General features: G+C 40.4%; 1 long non-coding RNA gene across 1 annotated transcript in view; it reads right to left on the bottom strand.

Annotated features, from left to right (window-relative positions):
* The window catches only part of LOC142414625 (uncharacterized), a 29,458-nt gene that overhangs the window by 5,129 nt on the left and 2,300 nt on the right, over window positions 1-22,029 (bottom strand). Inside the window, exons 3-5 of the long non-coding RNA XR_012777139.1 lie at window positions 15,601-15,789; window positions 1,940-2,102; window positions 347-410 (exon numbers count right to left, since the gene is read on the bottom strand). This is a non-coding gene — a long non-coding RNA (uncharacterized LOC142414625). The remainder of the gene's footprint in view (window positions 1-346; window positions 411-1,939; window positions 2,103-15,600; window positions 15,790-22,029) is intronic.

Genomic DNA, 22,029 nt, shown 5'->3' with positions numbered 1-22,029 from the left:
CTGCTTTCCTTCAAGCTGCATTGTGGCTGTCCCCTCCTCGCCTTTCCAACAGGTTGGAAACAGCGTTAGGTTCCCTTGGGCTTTTGCTTCGGAAACTGCTCTAAGCCCCTGCGTCAAGAGGCTGTTGATGCAGGGAATTCTCCTCCAGCAGCAGGGACTGAAGCAGCTGCAAGAGCTGCAGATGTAGACTCTAAATCATTGTGTCTTTTCCTCTTTCAGGACAAGCTCCTGGGAGAATTTGGTTTACCACACATCTGACGTGTATTTGTGTGTTGCAGAACGGGAGTAAAGTAGCGATTCTCTGGGTATAACTGTATCTCTAAAAAAATGTCAGAGGAGTATTTACGTCCCCCGTCGCTGCCTCCCTCCTCGAGGGAGCCTTCACAGGAGCTTCACCTTTTGGGCTGCTGCTGTTTCAAACGAGAATAGATTATAGTAATCTATAGGTGGCTAAAGAAAAGACAGATTTCACCTGTGACTGCACCTCCCACACTTATCTCAAGGGCTCTTCAACCAAATCCTGGTAAACAGGGTGGTAAATGCTCTCTGAAAGCCAGTATCTGATTGTGTAGGTTTCTACACTTTGGAATAAGCATGCGGTTAAGTCAGGCCAGATTTCCATGATGACCAGGGAAGATGCGGAACTACAGGCAAATAAGAGGAAAAAAGAAAGACTTCCTGTCTCAAATTCAGTTTGCCTGAAGTAACTTCAGCCGAGGTAATAGAGCAGCACTAGTGGCACCGACAGGGAGGTAAACCGTGTGTAATGTTTTTTTATACTGACTAAATACATTAGCAATAGCCTTCCTGCCAACAAAAGATCAAGGGATACTTTCTTCTGCCGATATCAATAGTAAATATGTATTTTTTGTAACCATTATTTTTACTGAAGGCTTTATTGCACAAAGAATCCAAGGGGAAAAAAAAAAATCATATAATTGTGCAGGTTGGGGAATTCTCTAAAAATATGTAACCATGGCACCCTTGTCATTACCAATCAAGTAATCTTGATAAAAAGTAAAGTAATTAGCCTTTGAGAAGAGCATAAAGCTAATTAAAAATGACAACTTAGTCATCTCAACAAACAACAGCGCAGAACCAGTCAGTAGCTCTAACTATAGCACAATGCACTAACCTGACCTGCCAAAATGGCTTGCCTTCAAGCCCGTTAAAAGAAACCACAGTTCATGGGAGTGAAACTTGATAACCTTTTCCTTCGTTTTAAAAGTTAGATTTGCTTCGTCTGCCATGCAATATTTCTGTGTGCTCTCTGTGTTTCATCACCTTTTGCTAAGACTTTGCCCACCTATTAGTAATTTTTATAAATGAAATGACGGAAACTCCTGTAGTCTCCTAAAAGGAGACTATAAAATGCGAAGTATGAACGTATACATTGTCAAAAAGATTTACAAGTTGCAAATGGTAAGCTTAGTCTCATAACAAAGTTGCTTGTTCAGAATTTATAAATAATAACCAGAAACAAAAAGAAACCACTGGTCTCTCATTTATATAACAATCTGGGGTTCTGTCCTCCCATAGATGTTAATGGCAAGGTTTTAATTAATTTATATGGGAACAAAAGTGAATATTTCTTCTTTTCTTGCCATCAAAAAATCCTTGATGGGGACACATTTTCAGAAAATTATCACAATTATCAACACTTTTCTTAGCAGATATATTTACTCAGGTTGCAGGTACTGAAGAAAACAAATTACTACCCTTTCAAGTCACAAGATTCTACTAAATATTTCCTAATATTAATATACATATGTATTATATGTATAATTACATACATTAGTTACGACCAGTAGTCCATGGTACTGTAGTCCTTAAAGCTGAGAGCTCATTTGCTTTAACAATTGTAGTGTCCTAATCCAAGGTGTGTGCACACAACTTAGTCTCCGTGAAGCTTTGGCGCAACGTCTGAACTCATACTCACAGGCTTAGATTTAAAAAGGACGAATCAGTACTGTCATGGGCCAAGCCCGAACTTTGGTATCTTCAACAGATCCAGCTGAGTGATGTTGATATTCAACCACGCTAATATACCTTCTTCAAGCACACAGAGGAAATACAGATTTGATTCTCAGAATAGGGGTTGACTGGAATAGGAAAAGAGGTAGAAGAGATTATGATTGTTTTGCCTAGCCCATGCTAATATTTGACTATAGTTTTGGTTCCTTCTTGCTGGGAAAGATGAGAATAATGATTTAGAGAAGCCCTTAGGCTGCTGAAACGCAACGCACAGGAAGCAACCTGCAAAACAGAATGATTGCAACTCAATGCAAGAAGCGAAAATTTAAGCTCCTTTGATTTACGGTATATACGAATACATGAGTTGGTAAAATAGTTACAGATGTGTATCTAGACCAAATAAAAAGACCTCGTAGCCATGCAGAAAATATGTATCTGCTTGTGCTGCACTACTTTGACTCTTAGGAAAGCTTGAAGCAGAAATAAAACGTTTGCTTATATTTTCAACAAACGTTGGACGAAACAAAATTCTGAGCAACCGTGAACTAGATAAAGACCTTGATCCTGCTCTGTAATGCATCGTAAGACACAGTTCACAAAGGCCAGCTCTGGCTTAGGAAAGCGAGTCTCCCTAAGCTTTCCCTGCAGTCGGTGGAGAGGGGGATCATCCATCCCCAGCTATTGTAAATCGGCATCGTTCCGTTCGAATCCATGGAAGCAGACCAACATATACAGGCTGAACATCTTAGGCTGTGATCCCAAATCTACAGATCTGTACCTCTTAATAATTCTTCATATGCCAAGTGTAACAACATTGGACAACCTTTCTGAGCTTTGATTTGCAAGCTTTTCATTGAAAACATTTTCAGTGTCAAATAGTCCTCCAGCTGAATTCCATATCACAAATTTGGTGCAGTTTTGGGTGATTCCAGCATGCTTTATCAATTCTTTGAAGTGTTTGCTTGAATTTATTTGTAAAATTTAGTTTTTGTTTTAAAAGAAGCTTGCTCTAAAAAAGTTTTTAAAGGTCTTCAAGGAAACAGAATCTCTTTTCATAAGCCTACTGGACAAGCAGGTGGCTTGGTCTCAGGCTCTCACTCTTTGGTGTTATTGGACATCAGGGAAGATAAGAGAAGTGCTGCTTTTCTCTTCCTTTTTTGCTTTCCCCAAGCAAAAATTAAATTTTTACGGGGATGAGGTAGTAATCTACAACACCTGCAAAGAGGAAGCATCTACTTGATCTTTTGACATGCCATTTCCTTATGTAGGGAAGGCAGAGATGAAAATGAGATATTTGTATAGTAGGGAAAGAAGAAAAGACTAAAATCTCCACTTGCTCTTGTACCTCTCATCAGACCTACAGGCTCTTAAACTTAATTCCAAGTTTAACCTGGACAAAGAAATGGAAAAAATACACTGTAGGGAACAAGACTGCATTGGCAGTGGAGTGGATTCAATGACCTAATAGTTCTTTTTCCATCTCTGATTTCTTTGATACTATTTATAAAAAGGAAACAAAAATGATGGGCCACTCCAAACAAATTGTTACCATAAACCAACAGCAAACATCAAAATTGGCAAATGCTCCTTTAAGGCTTGCGCGGCTCATGGAGGCAGGGAGAAGACTAATAATGTACCTCTCTGAAGGTCCTGGGCTATGTTTATTTCCCGTATTTATTTAAAAGAAAATCAAAATACTTTTAAGCAAGTCGGCTGGTTCCAAATTTAGGAACAATTGAACAAAGAGGAATCTGCTAATTCCAGATGGAGTGCATATAGTCCCTTGGCACTTATTACTTACCAAATGTTTCGGAAAGCAAACACATGACCTAAAAGATTTTGTGAGTGTGGGGTCCTCAAAAAGCTCTTAACAAGTCATGTATTTCTAACCGTATTTACTTTACCCACACACAAAACCCCCTTCGTTTTCCTTTCTTTTTTTTTTTTTTTTTAAAAGCAGAAAATGCTCCCTTTAAAGACTATTTATGTACGACTCAGTTATCCCATAAGGTTGGGGGGTCTAAAGGTGTCGCCTCTGAAAGGCTTCGGCTGCGGAGCATCTGCTCCCTGTGCCAGGGCCACCTTCCCCAGCACGGCGGCTGGCGCAGGTGTTTTGCTAACATGGGGTCCTCCTGCCCAGCGCTGCAGGAAACGGGCACCCACAGATGGTTTCTCATCTCAAAGATGCAACATAGGTCTTTGCTGATTTTTTTTTTTTTTTTTTTTTAAATCTGATCCTTTGCACATGACCAAGTTGTCCGTCAACATCCTGCACACAGGTGTTAAGCTACCATCAAAACACACCTCTAGGCAGATTACTGTAACATTTCTTCTATGCATTTCGTATTCATTACTGAGATGTTTTATATTAATTTCATAGGAAAATGAGTCTGATGAATACAACTAGGAATTTTTCTAGTAAGTATTATATTCCATTATTATAATTATTTCCTCCCCAAATGAAATACTTTGGGGGAGATCTTCACTAAGCCCCTTCAATCTGAGAAGGTGGAAAGGTTTCACTTCTATTCCACTGCACAAACAGAAATATCTCAGTGACAATTTTTATAACACAGACTACAAAAACTTCAAGATTTCTGCTGTTGGTTCTCTTCTGCTGGTGGGGCAAGTCCAGTCCTGCCTAAGGGGCAGAATCAAAGAGAGCAGGCTATGGAAAAATGTTAATAAACATCAGGCTTAATTATCAATAGGGATTTCTTTTTTCTATTATTACTTTCGACATCCTAATAACATAGCTTTTCTTAAAAAGCAACCTCCTTCCACTGTTCTCAAAGGAAAAAAAAAAATATTAAAAAATGCTAGCGACAGTGAGTTGTGACTAAGAGAGACCTAAAAAAGAAAGAACTTTTCATGATAGTATAAACAGGTAAGTATAATTTAGTCTTGAGCTTTACATGAGTGATATCTCTTCCCTTTAAGCTTTTTAATCTTTTTTTTTTCCTCTCTGTCCCTTATTTTAAAAACCTCACCTTCAGTTATGCTGTAATCCTTTCATTTGGACTTGAATGGATGTCATTTTTTCATAGCCACAGACTCAGACCAGAAAGAAGCTGAGGGCAAATGTTATTATTTCAATTCAAGTACCTACAAAGTGAAATTTAGCTGCTGACAAAGACATCCACCACTCTCCTCCTCCAATAACTCTTCTCGAACTGTGTGCAGTGTGATAGTCCCTGAAGTTTTATTACTGCCGGCATTTCTCTGCAAATCCTTAAGCTGCACCAGCTAACTCAACTGAACACGTTATTTTACATTTTTAACTTAAATGCTTTTTGTTTTTATTTTAATGAATCCCCTAACTCCAAGTTTAATTAAACTCATGTTTTTTAATTAATTACCAACAAATGCAAATAAGGCAAACTACACAAACATGTGTTCACCGTTCACTGATAGATACGTGTTGGGTTTGTTTTTTTTTTTTAATCCTGAAGTGTCAGGATTTTGAAATCTCAAAGTCTTGAGGGTTACAACCCAAAAATTATTTTCACTTGGGGCTTTATGAGAATATCTTACTAGTGTATGACAGCGAGCTCAATTGCTTAAAGGAACAGAAAGCAAACTGTAGGTTCTTCAGCTTCACCCAAGTTATTCTAGCTAAACAACAGTAAAACTCAGCAGAATTAGGCCTCTGCATGCATTATTATAAGAGAAAACTAGAATACAATAATTTCTCCATCATAGTTGTGTTTAACTGCCCTAAATGCTGACAAATACAGGTATGGACTCATTAAGTCCTGTCTCTGGTTGTTTAAGTTCAGCTACAATAAAAATCCTAAATGGAAAAAATAAGAGTTCAAGCAACACCACCCAAAGTTCTGAAACCCAGGAAACCCAAATTTAAGCCCTGTAATACACTCATGCTTAACACGTAGAAACCGTCTCCTGGTACTTGCAAGTAGCCACCGTTGCCAGCACCTGAGGACAGTACGCAGTTGAATTACCTTCTTTACTATGTAAGTATTACTCTTTTCAGGACAAAATATTTCAAAATCTCATGAAATATTACTCTGAAGAGTTGCTCAGAAATGTCTTAGCTTCTCTGATGACTTTTTCAACTTAAAACACTGTAAAAGCAGCCTGTCCTGTTTCCAGAGCTAATACGTGGGATTATTTAAATCGTTAAAGCAAGGAGCCAGGAATATTTGTTTCTGTTCTCTTCCTAGGGCTCACATGGATGAATTTGGCTATGTCCACATGTCTAGTTCAGCTCACTCTCACAGTCCCAGAATTACTTGAATGCACACACAGAGGTCTCGAGCTTGCTTAAAGCCTAAGCCCAGTGTTTGAGCTCTGGCCCTCCTGGATCACTGCCCGGAGCTCAGCCCAGCGTCCTGGCCCTCCGCACCGTGGACGTGAAGTAAAGCCAGCACTGGAGTGCTCGGCAAGACAGTCCCCTGGATGCTGTATTTTCCCCTCAAGTCAGCAGGTAAGAGCTGTTTTTCCTACACAGCAAAGGAATTTCTTATGTGCAGCTGAGCTACACACCTATGGAAAACATATTCTGCAAGTGTTGCAAGCCTCCTTGTTTCCACTTCTTTTTATAGTTATTTAAAAATTATGTTTAGGGCTGTAGATATTTATAAATACCTCTGTGGTCATATGTATATCACCTCTTCTACTTCTCCCTCTCCCAAAATATCAGGCAGATTTCTCCCCCATTTACCCTGGGCTGGAAAGAGCAGGTCAAACGGCTGACACTAAAGTCTCTTTTCCTCCATAAAGGGGTTTACTGCCTCGGGAGATGCAAGATGTGAATGCACAAATTTTTGGTGCTTCTTTCCCCACCAAGAGGGGAAATAAATAACTTAGAGGGGAAATTAATAGCTTAGAGACCTGCCTATGTAGATAGCTTTTGGGCTAGTGGGAGATTTTCCAGCTCTCTGTCCCTCCGTTTCCCCAGATGAAAAATGGGAATAAGTCACCCTTAATGATCTTATGCAAAAATTTAATTATGTTTAGCTTATCTAATTGATATATTTTGAGGGGGTTGGCTAAAAGATGTCATATGTGCAAAGTTATTTGTTGTGTTTAAAGATATTTGTGCTCCCATCCTTGGGAAAATTCTTCACGTTCCCTGTCCTGCTGCACTTAGAAATGAGCCTATCTTGATTGTGTTCCAGTTACCCCGTGTCAAATATAATCAAGAATAGGAGAGATAAAGTGCAAGTGTGTTCTGTGGAAGGCTGCAATTCCAGCAACTCCTCCTTCCCCTACTTATCCAGCCTAAACATATGCAATCCTTTGGGGAAGAGAGAAAAAAAAAAAAAAAAAAAGGCAGAGTAGCGTCCACCCTTCTCCTGAGCAGTTCCTGCAGTACGATAGTCTGTAGGCAGCCGTGTAAGATTTACAGTCAGAATTTCATAGCTTGAGAATGTCCTTAAAATATCCCACATCCCCCAGTCAATTCTGCAAAAAATGAGGAAACACAGATATTCCCTCCTTTGCTTTTTCACAGTTTCCTTTCAGGCGGTACGTCCGAGAGAGGCGCGGGGGACCCCCGCATGCCGGCCTCCCTTGCACGGGGCGCCCGGAGGTGCCCGGGAACCCAGCCTCCACCTAGATGGCCCCCGTCAAAATAAGCTTCGGCAAGAAGGGGTTTTCCTTCCTTAAGAAATATTGCAAACAGAAGATTCCCATGTTTGAAAGGTCAGAGGAAAAAATATAATGCACTCATGAAGAGACAACCTCATTAATCCTGTTGTTCTTGGCCCAGTCAATAGAAGAAACATAAATGCTGTCAACACTGCGCTGCTAGATAAAGGATAAAAAGTGGGAATGAAATGTTTTACTGCAAGGACTGTTCTTATGGTTTGAGAACATTTCTGGAAATAACCTGAGCTGAGAAAATGTTCCCTAGGAGGAATACATGCTGTGGGAAACTGTGTGGAAGATAAAGTTTGGTCAGTGACCTTCTCACTATCCTCTAATCAAGCAGCACACACTGCTCTAAAGAGAAAAAGGAAAAAGGGATCCTGTGCAGCCAGAGACACTTTACCTTCCCTACATTACATGAACTGAAGTGGAAAACACAAGAGTATCATAAATCTCTATTTCATGCTTTCGGATACTGTAGTGAAATAATAATCTACTGTAACTCGCAGGGAAAAAAATGTGACTTTTGGTTTAGGGCACTTCAATAGCACAAAATGCAATACACCTTCAGCGAGCATAAAAACAAATGACTGGAAGTTGCTAAAAGGGGAACGTGCCTTTTCGGCTGTGCAACATTAGAAACCGAGGAAGATCATCACATTTCTCATCCAAAAGCAGAAATGACAGAGAGGAGGAAGACGCAAAGCTACCTCTCCAGTGCAGGCACTTCCCGGGGACGATACATCACAGAAAAGCTCGGTTTAAATACTTGCACGTTAATGCATCAGCAGCATTCAGATTTTGTATCTGTACAGACAGAGTGAGTAAATATTAGCATATGTGGTTACTCCTGGGAAGATTAGGGAGTCATCAAATGCGGATGTCCCTAGCACTCTGCACACGGTGAGGGTATTGGAAAACTCCCACCTTTAGATATTTGTGGGGAATATCACTTTTTTCCTTCTTTTTTTGATTTTTCCTTTAAAACCAGAATTACTGTAATTACTGTCTCTAAAAGGTAGTTATTTGAGGACTGCTGTTACACGCACAGAAATGCCAAAGCTTTTTCGGTTTCAGTAGCACGAATCTCAGAAATGCAGTGTGATCTTCCTGAAATGGCATTACTGGGGTAATGCCACGGCACAGAAGTTGGGTAAATATTTTCCTTGTACTCATCAGTTACTGGCTGTTGACAAATACACTACCTAGAGTGGTAATGCAGGGTAATGATGTCATTACTGGGGGATAAAGGAGGCAGCTGCCGTGCATGGCTATAATTCTTGCAAAATAGAGGGCTGGGGGTGAATTAGTTTGTGTATCCCAGATCTTGCAAATATTTCACCAATCATGGTCGAAATAATTGCAAAAGTGACTGGTGAGCTAATTCAGACAAAATACAGGCTAACCTGAACTGCTCAAATAAGAGAGAAGCCTTTTTTTGAAGAGTCCTTAGAAATAAAGGGAATGGACTGGACAGAATGAGATTCCTTTCTGTCTTCTTCACTTGCTGGTTTCAAATCGGACATGAAACAGAAAGGGTGTAATAAGCTATTCTCTTATTTTTCTTCCATCCATCTGGAAACAAGAACTACCAGAAGTCTGACAAGAAAGCCTGATCTCCAGCCAGATTTCTAGAAATGTTAATAAGAGTTCCTTATTCAAAAAGCACCTTCAAAACTTCTTAACTATCAGGAAGAGAACCTCAGATGTCTCATCATCTACCACAATTATTCCTGGAAAAAGGCCAAGAAATGCCCTGCAGAACTCTCCTGCTACCGTATGTAGCAAAACCTACGTGCATAAAAATATAGAGATATAGCATACATATACATGATAATGCTGGTGACTACAGATGAGATTAGGAATAAAACCTTTTGGAAAACCTTCAAGACACAGACAGTGGGGAACAGCAACATCAGAAATTTTCTCTCGTGGGCTTTTCTCAAAATAAATTTATGGGGGGAGGAGTAGTCCCTTTGCTTAGGTGTCAGCTCAGAGCTTCCCAGGTGCAAACCAGAAACATCTCAGAGACTCCCTGATGATAGGGGAGCATCTCCAGCGCTTCCACCGGGTACCCTTCAGCTGCAAATCGAGCTCAGGGCCTCCCAGGTCCCACGGAGGCTTTGAGGGGTGGCAATAGCGGAGAGGCACCAGCAGAATTTCCCTGCTCCATTTTGTGCAGTGCGACTTAATGGTGTTATCGACATCTTCCGTGATATACGTCCTGTGATCAGTGCAATTACTGCGTGTCATCACCACTGTAAATTTACCCAGCCTGAAACCATTTTAAACTTAAACTGCATACTTAAGAACTACTATCCACCTCCTCTTTGTAAATTAGCTATATGATTTATCTGTGGGAACCATTTCAAAAAGTATACATTCAGAAATACATATACCACATGATGTCTTTTCCATATGGCATCTCATAATTATTTTGCTGTGTGTGAACATGATGAAAACAGTTTCATAATTCTCTAAGGGTTAGGGTAAATTATTTCAATTAGACATATTTCAGAGCAAACATTACCTTAGGGTTTATTAATAATAGTACCTGAGAAGGAACAGCTGCCTTTTAAGCAGTGAGAGCTGTCAGCTTCTCACTGCCCCCCCTGTAGCACCCCTTTTGTGACTCTCAAAAAATGGCAGATTTTCTCATGCTTTACCTAAACAGAGAACTTGGCAGCAGAGACCTGGTTGTAATCCTCAGCAAGGGAGCTGGTGGGTGGATTTTTTTCTCTATAAACTCTTGTATAAACCACACCAGTCTCCTGGTATTTGTTTTGTGTAATGTTGGAAATCGTACGCAGATCCAACAGGCCATGTAAAGGAGTTTTGTAACTTCCTGAAACCCTTTCAGGCAAAATCTTTTCTCCAACAGCAGTCCCAGGTCGTCAGGATATTATCACCAGTTTTTAAGGGCAAAGTTCCTCGACCATTTGTAATAGTATAGCTTTGAAAAGATGAAATGAAAATCTCAATTTGATCAACTAATTATTAGGAATTGCTATCAGAATTATTAAAAAGAAAATCCGCTCCACCGTCAAAGTATACGGCCCGTTTTGTAAACACGGGGCTTAGAAACAGCATGCCTTGCAGTTTTATGTGCTGTATTCCTCCTCTAGCTGTTTTTACGTATTAATGCTGTCATATGACACAGACTGATTTTGAACTACCGCTTCGGTGACGGTAGCCCTCTGCACGACGCAGCCCATCTGCTTTGATGCACCACATCACTCTACAAGGACATCTGCCTCTCTGCGAGGAATACTCATATTTTTACACACAAATGCCTAAGAATCACCCAGGTTCATACAAGTCCCTAAAATCCTGAAGTGGAAGCGTGCTGAGAGCCAGTCAGTGAACAGGCGTGGAAAATCCCTGCCTCCTCTCACCCTACACGACTTGCAGAGAGGTGAATGAATTGGCCCTGAATACAGAGTCACTAAAGCTGCGTTGAAAAAAGGGACAGAGTTAGGTCCATTGGCTACTAAAAAAATGCAGGTACAATCGCAGAGAGGGCTGGCGTGACTGACTACTTGTTGCAACCTGTGGGCTGGAAGAAAATTGTTGTGGAGCTGTAGCTCCCAGTCTGAGAGTGGGAGGTGATGGGCATCAGCCCCCCCATCAATCCTGCTCAGGCATGGAGGAGGGCTGAAAGCACCCAGTACGGAAAAAATAAAAATTTAAACTGAGATATGTCTAACAGTATCTGTTAAAGAGTTTTCAAATGAGGATGCTGAGAAATCAGCTCTCACCTTGACTGTCAGTCTTTGAACCCAGTAATCCGTGTGTGCCTAGGAAGAATGCTTCTAATTCATTTAACATATCTCTGCCATCACGAATACACACACACGCACACAAACAGCACAAAAAGAGAGAAAGAGGATGTACTTACATTCATAACTTTACATTCATAACTGTAGGTATAATGCACACGTACAAACCCATGTCTGCTTGAAAGCCAATACCAGGATATCTCAAATGCTTAGTTATCACCTGGCCAAACATGACTGTTCCACTACATCATTATCATACTTTAATTTTTTCGTCTAAGCTACAAGAGGAAAAAAAGCATTTCCAAAGAGAAAAATTGATTGGTAAAAAGCATTCAAGCTATAAAATATTTCCTTTTGGTTCAGGTCCTAGTATTGTTGCCTGGCACAAGTTCAAGAAGCTCTATAACTTTGCTGAATGATTTCCAAAGACCTCTTGCCTGTATCTTCGTGCAAGAACACTCACATTTAGCCTTGAAATTGCCACTTAAAAGACAAGAGAAACTGTTTGCTTCTCTGTCTTCTACAGCACAATGAAGCATGTGGATTTCTATAGAGCTGTTTGCCTGTGACTTCTCCAGGAGGAACCTAGCCTGGTCCCAGCCCCACAAAGACCTTCAGCATTGGGTGCTGCAGAACTGAAGGTCCAGGGGCAGACTTCTTCTCCTGCTTACATGTCCTGCTCCAGCATGTTAAAACCCATGGGAAGTGAATAATGAGAACCCTAAGCCTCAGATCTCTTTAATAAATTGGATAAACAAGCTTTTCTCTAACGTTTGGACTTTGAAACTACTACCTCCTTTTGGGAAGGCTATATTCTCAATCATGGAAAATTCTAATCTATTTCTCCATGTCATCCAAGGAGGGGACTGCCCTCTGACCTTTGCTTTCCTCTCTACTTAATCCCATTATTTATTCCCTTTCTCTCCATAACCAGACAATCTTTGTTACAGTTCATATGCTTTTATACTTTTCAAAATCCCACACTTTTCTGAGTGCGATTTTTTTGGACAACTCTCCTGAAGAAATGAAGCTTACATGTTGGCCCTGTCTGCCAGACCTTTTCTTCCTTAACCATTTGCAAATTCATTGGCTTATTTCAATCCACTTCAATAGAGAGGTAGAAGCCCTGAAGATAATTAAATTCCTGTAAGTTCTGCAAACATTGGCAGCTGGAGACAGGTAGGGGATGGAAAGGAGTTAGCAGGAGCCTCTGCTGCAGGAAAAGCTGCAAGGTGAGGCTCTACAGTACCATTTCTGCTGGCTTGGCCTTGGCCAAGAGGTACGTGCTTGGGTCTGTAGAGCTCCCACTCTCTTGTGCAAGCAGCAGCTCAGGGGAAACTGAGGCACGGTCTTGTAGGGTCTATGGGGGGTGACTGGAGGCAGTGCAAGAAGGTGAAGACATTAGTACCTGGAGGGACAACTAACTAAATAAAGGACCCAAACCCCATAGGAAATGAAGCTTCAGTAATTCTGCATCTCACGGTACAATATTTATATTGTTGTCCTCATTTCTGCAAGTGCTGATTCTCAGATCCTCGTTTCACCCAATTTCTACAGAGGAATATCAGAACAAGCAAACTGATGTGACTGCCTGGTGCCCAGAGAGGAGAATTTTGTACCAAATTCTATATCCGTGCATAAAATCTTGTCATCCGCCTATAGCTTTTGAACCTGACAGATAACAACAGCAATGCAGCAAACGCTTATATTGGTATTTGTCTTTACAGCAATTTCTAGCATACAGCAAGGTTCATGCTGCTCTCGTACCTGCTCACAATAAGGTTGCATGAGTGACTTGGGTACATACTTGTGCTCAGCAATTACACAATATCCTATGCTGGCAATGGGACTAGGCTGGGAGTCAGGAGACAGACTTCCATCTGTTAGTAAAATATTGTGGGACTGTAGAAAGTTTTCTTTTTTTTTTTTTCCCCTCTGTCCTTTTTTCCTCTCCCACACTTTGCTTTTTTTATTAGTTTGAGCTAAAAGTCCTTGGGCGGAAAGGCCTTTTTTTCACCAGATGTTTGCATGAGCCTAACACATTGGGAACCTTTTCTTAGTTGAAGTCCAGATGGCCTATTGCAAAGTAGATAATAACAAGACTCTAGCAAATACTGATGTTCTTATATCTAGATGACAACATCACCTTTGAAATGGGAATACTTGTCTGTATGTTATAAGGATACATTTTTACTTGTGTATTTAGCTGTAATAGCCTCACTAAAATACAAACATAAGATCTTAAAAGTACCTCCATCAAATTAATGGACAGCCTGACAGAGACCAAACTTGTTTTCTGCAAAGAGATCAACAGTCTTAAGGCATCTGAGATTTTGCCATGCCTGTCTTGTTTCTGTTCCCCTCTGTTATGCTGTGCTGCATGCTCTACCCAGTCTGTTAAGAAGCTGTCTCTTCCCTTGCTCAAAGAGAAAGGCTGGACCTCTCGTGAACGTCGTCTACCGCCCACGAGTCTGGCTCAAGACCCATCTATAAATTTCATTTGCCTTTTGAAGAGAAGAAATTTTCCTTGACGAAGGTGATTATCAGGTATTAAAGGCTAATCTTATAATAAATTTGTGAATTAGTAAGCTTATTTCTTAACTAGTCAGAAGCAAATCCCTCTTGCTCATACCTTGTTATGCCAGCATTGCATGCTATCATATCACTGGTATTTAATCGTTTGTCAGGGAAAAAAAATTCTCAGGCAGAGATAGTCACTCACTGAAATGAGGTGGGATGGCTAGGTTACTCAGCATAAGGTGTTTTTCAGATTTTTTTTTTTTATTTAATCCCAAAGGGCTTTTATTTTGTGTCAATTTGTACAAAAAAGTTCTCTTTTATGAGACTGACTTTGCTCATAGGTTGTTAGTGCCCTTTAATTAAACTCAGAAATGCTTAATTCTTTCTAGGGCCCTAATTCTGTTCTGAAATACAAACAATGTTACACGCCCTCAACGAGAGAAAGTCAGTGTAATTCGACACAAATTTCAAAGGCCTCCCCAAAATGTTTCTTTCTGTGTTGTGCAAAGGAGGGAGGAGGGAAACGGTTGAATATTGGCTTTTGAATTGTCCCCATTTTGAAGGTGAGGACAATCTGGAACGCTTGGACCCGCTTCTAATACCCCTGTAGTCTGGTTGCACGGCTTGATTCAGGTCCATCTGTACCCAAAAGCAGGAATAAATTATGCATGTGAGGGGCTGCAGCAGCCTTCGCATTAAATATTGATCTGCTGGTCCTCTGCCACTCTGCAAGGCCGTGCGTCTCCAGATCCACCTGTCTGCACCACGGTGATGGCAGCTCCCCAAGGAGGGGCTTTAACATTGCACACGAAGCCTATTGTCCAAAATAGGTGGATCTAGAGCAAAATTCTTGAGTGTAATTTATTCCATACCCTTGCTAGCATAACAAGTGTTCCAGAGCCTCTGTGGATATGTATTCGAGAGGGAGCTGTCTGTCTACATTTGATTTTACATTTCCTTCAGCTAGTTCAGAGATCCATAAGCAAAATCAGGCACCTGGGGACATCCGAGAGGACTGTGAATTCATAAACAATAAATGGATTACAATCACCCATACCTTAACGTTTTAATCTCTGGCAGATAGGGTTTGGATAACTGCTTTTGGGTAGCATGCAGATTCTGTGTAATACAAGTTTATTCACCTATACTGCATATTTCACTTGACTTGACCGTTTCTGAGCAGAAGTATTACATGAGGGCGAGGAAAAAAAAACTTCCCCAAAGGGTGTCCATGAGCTGAATGCCGGGAGAGATCTCCACCTGCACTCTCCCATCGCTGGTCTGGCAGGCAGAGCTGCCTTTCAGCGAGGTGGAGCCCATGCAGCACCCTTTTCAAAGGAGCCACTCGGGCACGCGATTCAACAAGACTAACGAAAAACTCTTTCTAATCCTACTCCAGCACTTCTCGACCTCAGCCTCCTGCATCGGGGGCCACACTTTGCAAACGCACTGTGGCTCAAGAGACAGATCATGCCAAAGCAAACCCTCCTTCCCACACCCTTTTCCCCAAACCCTAACAACTTAAAATGGCCATTTTTTGATCCAGAGGAAATTCTGGAGACACACAACACCTCCGACGTCTACTGGATTGCACTCATATCGCAAAGACAGCAGAATTGCTGCCCCGAGAGGTGGACAAACCCCCGTGAGTTCAAGGCTTGACTGTCCCATTTGCCGTCCAATACAACCCAAGTTACGGGCACCAAAGAAATACCCTTTCCGAGATCCTCCTCCCATTCTGCAGCAGTTCTACCTCCAGACGTAGGCCCTCGAGGTACATCAGAAGACTGGAAGCAGATGCCTTCTCCAGCCCACTTGCTTGTCTAATCCACTTCTCAGTGCATTTGTCGGTAAAGGTGCTGACATTTGTTTGCGACGCCAAAACTGTAAGACTGAATCAGACCTGTGAAGTATACAAATAACTTTGAGTGTTAAGTAATTTCTCTTACAAGAAATAACTGTAAGCAATTTTCCCAGTATTCCTTTGTAACGTCCAGCTTTCTAAGTTGCAGAGAGTCATTAAAAACATTTCCAATTATTTTCTTATTAGACACTCCAGACCTATCCAAACAAGCATCTGAGTAGCCTGGCTGTGTAAGAAAGGCTGAAGAGGGGGTATGGTCAGGACTGAGATCCAATAGCCCACTTTAGCTGAACATTTCCAGGCTAAGTCACATAATGAAGTTTTTCCACACCTGAAAACATAGAATCTTACTGAAAATTACTTAGTAAGGGTTTAGTGTGGTGCGCCCATTGACTTGGTATTCCAACCAGATTGGAAACTCTTACAAGCTCAGCCTTTACGGTTATATTTCCATTTTTTTCTAATTGCAGCAAAGCCAAGAAAGCACAAGGTTGGAGAAGGCAACGCAATAAAAATGTATAAGAATCATCCCCTTTTCTTATTTTCACAAAGAAAGATTTGGTTTTAGCTTTTGGGAGGAGATTCAGCTCAGCTGACATTTCAACATAACCAGTACATCCTTTCCTATCTGCTGCTCCGAGCCGAGTTCAAAATAGCTGAATAGAAATAACTAGCAGGCCAGTTGTGGATCTGACATTCAGAATTAAGCAGATGGTAAGCACAAAAATACAGTCTGGGTTAAATACTGACCACATTTGCCAGAAGCACAGACATGGAAACCCTAGCCACATCCAGATCATAGGCAGAGCACACACAGATCTACCAAAACAGTAAGAGCGGGATTCAGTATAAATTATTCTGTGTTAATAGTACACGGACATCTGACAGTATTTTTCTTTTATGCACTTTTTTTCCTTCAAAAGGATGGAATTTCAGTCTGTACTGGACACTTTGGCCAAGAGCTTTTTCCCAAATGGATGCAATCCCCTTTCTGATCTGAGTGCCTAACACCAGTCTCCTACCATTTCATCCAGACACGCTGCCCCCGCTGCGCTGACGGGTAGGAGGTGATATTTAAAGCAATGCCAATTGAACACAACAGGGGATAGGCATCGCAGAAGCAACAGAAGGAGGATTTTGCAAGAGCTCACTAGGTCATGTTAAACTCCTTCTCTGGCCACATCCAGTGTCCAGCCCGTATGTCTGAAGATCTTGCTGTAAGCCTTTGTTATTTATTTGGAAATTTACTGTGGCTGTGGTTTAACTCTGTATTTCAGAGCTGTTCTTTAATTGATGTAGTGCCCTTCATTCTTCCTAAACAATAATCAAAGGTGCCGGTGCCTCGGAGGACAGGAAGGCACATGATCAATACTAGTGGATGACCTGGTCTCTATAGGAAAGTTACTTATACATCAAAATTTGTACTGAAGAAGAGAAAGCAAGTGCATAAGAGCTGTATTTATTAGGTTAAGAGACTCATACCTTTGGCTAAGCATCAGTAAAAGCCTCATAGACAAACTTCTTTGTTTCTGGCAGAAATAAATATTTATTATTACACTGGGAAAAAAATACTCTCACAAAGCCTAACTATTTTAATAAAAAATTTAATATGTTTATTTCTTCCAGACAGGAGATAAAAAGCTGTCAGAAAAAGAATGGTTTAAATTACAGTGAGATGTTTTCTTTACCTAATCTTTCTTTGTCTTTTTTCCCAAAAATCTATGTGGCATGCTCAGAATTTTTATTTTTAGCAAGAAACGTCAAGGAAACACTTTATGGTAAGTGGCTGCTCACTATTAATTCTTTTGTTATTAAACGTGGGAACATTAATTACCATTAATCGTTTTGGCTCCAATATAGATTTCCCACAATAAAATCTTTACACACATATACAGACCCTATAATCTAATCAAGCAATTTTCTCCTACCTACTTGGAAGGGAGAGAAAGAGCAAGGTTGTTACTGTTATTTCTATTTTTTTAATTCAGAGAAGGGGGAGGTGCAGGAGAAACTGGTAATGGGACCTATACAAGAACAGAGAAAAACAATAACTATTCCTACAGCCAGTGTATGTGCTACTCAGTCAGTAACCATACTTTATAAAAGATAAAGTACCTTTATAAAAGGTGAAGAAATTCAGTAAGACAGACAGATGTACGTAGCTCTAAGTCATCGAGCAAGCATATTGCTCTGCAGAAGCAGTTATAATAATAAAACTTTGCTTTTCCTCAAGAAACAAAAGTAACCCCTAAAATAATTTAGCAGCAATTAGCATAGTACTTCCTAGTGCAGCTCTGATATAGCCCAAATTTCCAGTGCAGTCGATGAAAGTTCGCATTTAGCAACAAACACATAACAGAAGTTTATGGAGAGAAAGAAGAAATGCAAAGTTACAAATGCCGGTTGTTGTGGACAAGGTAGTCATGGGAGCGTGTGCTGCAAACTCTGTTGTTTTACATAGGATAAAACTGGGCTGCTGAACTCTTTTTAAACATGCCATCAGATTTACTGATTTTCATATTGGCAGGTACATTCTTTAAACCGCTGCGGATAATTTTGCAGAATAAGGTTGTCATTACTCCTCCGATGCCCTAATTTGAATGAACATAATGAATGAATATACTGTATTTCTCAGAACAAACAAGCTGCAAGCTCCATCTTAAGCACAGAAGCTACAGTGTGACTGATTAAGTATGTATGCTGCTTGCCAAATCTCTGCAGATCAACACAGGACTTAAATCTCACTTTCACTTTTAGACTTATAATTATTCTCAGAATGAAGTTTCCATAATGAACAGTTAAAACCATTTATTTCAAATATTGATTTACAACTGGAAGCCTTACATAATACGTGTCTTAGTCACTTTGAGCCTTTACCACTAGTCAAGGTCTGTGCAGGCAGAGAAGAAAAACTACGTGATGATACCCTTCACTGGTACGTGGCCCACAGATTGCGCTTTGAAGTCCAAAGTCATTCGTCCAAAATCCAGCAGCAAAACAATACAGCCAAATTCCAGGAGCTCCTCAAGTTCTTTCCTCTCACTTCATGTTAGATTTAATTTCTTTAGTCCATCCTTGCAACACGTGAACAAATTAGGTTTTAATCTCTCCACTCATGCCTTTTCCCGTGCCTTCCCAGTCCTGATAGCTCCCACCATTCCTGCCTCTGAGCTTCAGCTCCTCTGCAGCCTCCGAGCTCCTCTACAAATTTCTTTTTCCTCCCTAGGACTCTGGTGCCTTTCACTCTTCTTTCAAATCATTCCACAATTGTTTAACATAAAATTCAGTCTTCTAAGAAAAGCTAGTTAAACATTACTTTTTTCTCCCCCCCCACCCCGAAAATCACTGAACTGACATAACACTTCACAGCTTGGTCAGTTCCTATATTATATCCTATTTCCCATCCTAAATCTAACTATTGTCTTTACAGATTGCCAATCACTTCTTTCAGCAGGCAGCTCAAAACTATTTTTAAGTAACCTGCCGCACAGGCAGCTGCTGAGATGCTGTAGAGGTTCTAGACCATCTACGTGCAACGGTGCACGGATGGACTCCGTTCACACACTTTCCTTAATGAAATCCTTTAAGGGGCAGAAATAACGAGACACGAGGTCATCACAGGTCATATCAGTTCCTTGCTGATGGAAATATTTCAAGAAGAATAGTTATTCTAGTATTTCAGTAATTCTCATAGATGCCCAGGAACTCTATGGAGAACATCAGCTTAGATGCAGCGTACAATCATTTTGATCTGCCAAAAGCATTGCTGGAAGAACCTGACTTCCCATCTGCTCGGTAGATAAACCACACCAAGTTCGCTCCAGTAACGTGCTAGAGCATGGATCTGAAAAGGCAGCGGTATGAAAACATTCCTTTCCATTCCCCTCCATCCACCAGCAGAACTGAGGGTAACCTATTTTCTCTCAAGGAGTCCCTATGTTTCAAATTAGCATAATCATCCCAGCAGCTCTCCAGCACAATGACACAGAATACACAGCGCTAACTCACATACATTATTTGATAACATTTTAGCACCAAACTGCTTTTTCTACCCATCAGCCCACGGTTTTTCCTCCTCCCAGGATGTCACGGAGTTATTGACATTGACAGAACCAGGTTAACAGAGACTAAAAGAACGCTACAAATTCCTGCCCCTAGCACAAGTGATTGAATAATTGCTTTTTTCTTTTCTTTTTTTTCCCCTCCTGATGTAAAAGTTTGCAAGCTCTGGACAACAACAGGTTGTAACGCAGCTTATTGAAAACCGCGCCGCAAATGTGTGTACCTTTTTGCACCCTGACTGAGGCCACTCTGGACCCCTCTCGAAATGACTTTGCGGAGAGGCAAAGTCTGCTAAGTGATTTTCTTCAGCTGCATAAAAACCAGTGCTGTTAGAAAAGGTAAACTGAGATTACATAACATACCTCTGTAATAAGAAAAAAAAAATCCAAATTTTGAAAAAAATTGCAGAGTTTTCTCAATTTATGCCAGAACTAGCGAGAGCTACTCTTATCTCAATATTAGTCTAACATATCATGAAAAAAACCAAGAAACTGTCATAATTTCCAATACTGTATTTTAGTATTTTTGAGCAATTCAAATGTGATTCCATAGCTTATGGTTACCTTCTGGCAAAAAAAAAAAAAAAATCTGAACATTTTCAACTTCTACTACAGAAGAGACAAAATGCCTATGACTTAGAGAACCTGTCACAAGTTATAAGCATAAATATCAGCATTTTATATCTTCGGGAATAACTTCAAATACACAGAACAGCCCCTGGTTTTAATCTTATTTTTTCCCTTAATAATTGACCTACATAAGCAACCAAATCCTTGGTACGTTTTAGCAGCATAATTTAAATTTCTCTTACGTGTACTGTAGAGTTATCACTGAAGCCACTAACCTATCATTATAGAAGACTGAGGACTGGAGCGATGCTTTAGTTGCCGCAGTATTTAGGGGAAAAAAAAAGACAGAAGAAAAAAAAATAAAAACCTCAAGAAATGAACAACCTGGTGGAGATTTCAATCCATTAGCAGCATTGAGCTTGCCAGTTCTTTACTGCAGCATTTGACAAGGCTCCGAGCCAGAGATTAAGGCACGTCTCCTGAGGGAGGAAAAGAACAGGAGCTTCCACACTTCATTAAGGATATGTTTTATTTGCAAACTGCCAACCCACAGAGTGGCACTGACTTTTGGGTCATGGAAAAGGTTGCAGTTGTGCGCTTGAACCGTGCCAAGCTGAGTTGGATAATACCCTTAAAAAGGCAAATCAAATAAAAATGATAAGAAAAATAGGGAAATCCGTGATTGCAAACCACCTAAAATAGGACTTGAAGTGTAGCTTGTGCTCCAGTCAGGTTTTTCCTCCACAAAAATCGTACTAAAGCAGGACAAGTGCCCAAAACAACAGGGAGCAGTTAGCTACAAAAATGCATATTCATGATGTATTTTCTCATAATTTAAACATACAGTCTCAGATTTATTTCACATTGATTGCTTTAAAAATGTAATATCCCTATGGAGTTGAGCCTTATCATTACTTGATCCTTCGCCGAAGACTGTACCGGCATTCCATGACTGTATACATTTTTTACTAAGCTATTGTTGCTTTTTCCTGGCTTGTTTTTCAAAATCCAAATAGAAATACATAGCTTATATAGTTTAAAGTATAAATCATAAATCACTCATCATAAAGGGCCCATTCTTGGAGTCTTTATTTGGTATTTGCACTGGCAATTTCCCAATCATTTTCAAATGGAGTTGTATTTGAGTAAAGACATGGATGCCAGTAAAGGTAAATTTTCTCCATTGCAGGAAAAAAGAGCTTTAACAATAACGTTCTCTGTTAGGTCCCAGATCCTCTTTACACCAGCATCAACAGGATAGTTTGCAATGAAGGTTGTTCCATGGTTAAAGGTAAGGAAAAAAAAGTGCCCATGAAACTATTACTAGGAAATTTGTCTAAGAATAGGTCAATTATATTGTTGCAGTATATACGACCTATTTTCTTGGTTTTGAATACACACATATGTGCCAACAGCGATCACCAACAGAGCTTTATGTTGCTGAGTCTGTGCACCCAGTTCACAGAATCACAGAATCACAGAATCGTATAGGTTGGAAAAGACCTTTAAGATCATCGAGTCCAACCATAAACCTAACACTGCCAAGCCCACCACTACACCATGTCCCTAAGCACCTCATCCAAACGTCCTTTAAATACCTCCAGGGATGGCGACTCAACCACTTCCCTGGGCAGCCTGTTCCAATGCT

This window comes from Mycteria americana, chromosome 9 (genome assembly GCF_035582795.1).
Source record: "Mycteria americana isolate JAX WOST 10 ecotype Jacksonville Zoo and Gardens chromosome 9, USCA_MyAme_1.0, whole genome shotgun sequence".
Lineage (NCBI taxonomy): Eukaryota > Metazoa > Chordata > Aves > Ciconiiformes > Ciconiidae > Mycteria > Mycteria americana.
This window is presented reverse-complemented; position numbering and strand designations above follow the sequence as displayed.